The sequence below is a fragment of the Tupaia chinensis genome, unplaced genomic scaffold (assembly GCF_000334495.1).
Source record: "Tupaia chinensis unplaced genomic scaffold, TupChi_1.0 Scaffold000557_1, whole genome shotgun sequence".
Classification (NCBI taxonomy): Eukaryota; Metazoa; Chordata; class Mammalia; order Scandentia; family Tupaiidae; genus Tupaia; species Tupaia belangeri.
The window spans coordinates 2,111,411-2,114,077 of NW_006160069.1; positions in this window are offsets into that span (position 1 = coordinate 2,111,411).

Sequence of the window (2,667 nt, forward strand, 5' to 3'; positions counted from 1 at the left end):
ACTGAACCACCTGTGAAAAAGGAGATACTGCTCTTCAGACATATGGATAGAATACTCCTCCTCGGACCACACTGCTAAACACAACAGAAGAGAAACTTTGGCACATGTCAGTCCACAGCAAAAGGGAAACAAGCTTGCTCTTAGTTAAAGAAACATTCTCCTAAAAAGTATTCCAAAGTGAATATATCTCCCAACAGCTAGAAGTAGAAGACCCTCAGGTCTGAATAATCCAGGAAATATGTCTCCATTAAAAGAACACAGTAACTTCCTTCCATTTCTCAAAAAAAGAGGAAGTTACTAAAATGTCTAAGAAAGAATGTAGAACATTCATGGTGACAAAATTCTATGAGTTGCAACAGAAAAGAGATAATGAACTATAGGAGGTTAAGAAGTCCTTCCACAGTATAAAAGAAGAAATGGACACTCTCAGAAAGAATCAGATGGAACTATTAGAGATGAAGTCAGTAATACAGGAAATCAAAAAATCTCTCAAAAGTATTAAAAGTTGATTAGACCATGCTGAAGATTGAATCTCTGACATAGAAGATAAAACCTCTGACCTAGAGAAAAACCACCAAAAAGATTGAGAAAATGACAAAAAAGCACAAGGATAAAATACGAGAAATACTAGATTCCATTAGATGCCCTAACATCCAAATAATTGGTATCCCAGAAGGTGAAGAAACTAATAAGGGTATGGAAAATCGATTCCATAAAATACTGGAGGAAAACTTCCCAAGTCTAGAGAGGCACTCAATCATCCAGACCCAAGACATACAAAGGACCCCAAATAGAATCAACCCAAGAAGATCTTCCCCATGGACATCTTAGCCAGACTGGCAAAGACCACAGATAAAGACGAGATACTAAAACAGGCAAGAGAGAAATGACAAGTGACTTACAAAGGTCATCCCATCAAGCTAACACCAGACTTCTCAACAGAAACAATTCAAGAAAGGAAAGAATGGGAAGATGTATTGAAAGTGTTAAGAGAAAAACAATTTCAGCCAAGAGCATTATATCCTGCAAGATTATCCTCCATATGGGGAAAAAAATATTAAAATCTTCTCAGACAAACAAAACCTGAAAGAATTTGCCAACACCAGACCAGCTCTTCAAGAAACCCTGAAGAGAGTACTGTCCCAGGAAAACTAAAGAATGGATAGCCAGAAATAAAGGAATAAAAAGCAACCAAGACAATGGCCAACTGAAACTTCGGGACAGGTCTGGTAACATCAGTAATAACACTGAATGTGAAAAGATTAAATTCTCCAATCAAAAGACATAGACTGGCTGAATGGATAAAAAACAGAAACCCTCTATCTGTTGCCTACATGAAACCCACCTCATGGATAAAGACATACATAGGCTGAAAGTGAAGGGTTGGAAAAAGGTTTTCCATGCAAATGGGAACCAAAAAAGAGCTGGAGTTGCAATACTAATTTCTGACAAAATAGCTTTGCAAACAAAAACTGTTTGAAGAGACAAAGAAGGGCACTATATTGTAGTAAAATGGTCAATAGATCAAGAAGATATAATGCTTGTAAATATCTATGTACCTAACACAGGAGCACCCAAATATGTGAAGGAAAGACTGTTAGATCTAAAAGGGGAGATATATTGCAACACACTAATTTTTGGAGACTTCAACACCCCACTATCCCCTCTGGACAGATCATCTAGACAAAAAATAGGTAAAGAGATAAGGGATATAAATGAGAGTATAAATCAAATGGACTTAACAGACATCTATAGAACTTTCCATCCAAAAACAATGAGATGCACTTTTTTCTCACCCCCACATGGAAACTTTTTGAAGACTGACCACCTGATAGGGCACAAGGCAAGCCTCTACACATTCAAAAGCATAGGAACTGTATCCAGCATATTCTCTTGACAATGATGAAATTAAACTTGAGTTTAATTTCAAGAAAAATCCTCAAAAATACTCAAATACATGGAAACTAAATAACCTACTCTTGAATGACTTCACAACTACTGAAGAAATAAAGACTGAAATTAAAAGATTCACGGAAGCTAATGGCAATGAGGACATGTGTTTCCATAAATCTTTGGGATGCTGCTAAAGCAGTCATAAGAGGGAAGTTCATAGCAATTAGTGCACATAAGAAGAAGACGGAAAGAAGGCAAATGGATTACCTAACATTGTACCTCAGAGAATTGGAAAAGCAACAGCAAAAAATTTTTTAAAAACTCCAGGAGAGAGGCAATAATAAAGATACAAGCAGAAATAAGTGAAATAGAAAATAAACTATACAGAAAATAAATTAAACACTGGTTCTTTGAAAAGATAAACAAAATCTATACACCACTAGGAGACTTATTAAGAAGAGAGAAAGGAACCAGGTAAATCAAATCTGCAATGAAGCAGGCAATGTAACAACAGACATAGTAGAAATACAAAACATCATTAGAGGATACTATGAACAACTATGTGCCAAGAAACAAGACAATCTGGATGAGATGGATAAATTCCTGGACATATATAATCTACCAAGACTGAGCCAGGAGGATATAAAAAGTCTTAATAGGCCCATAACAAGCCAGGAAATTGAATCAGTAATAAAAACCTTCCCAACAAAGAAAAGCCCTGGCCCTGATGGATTCGCCTCTGAATTCTACAAAACTTTCAAAGAAGAGTTAACC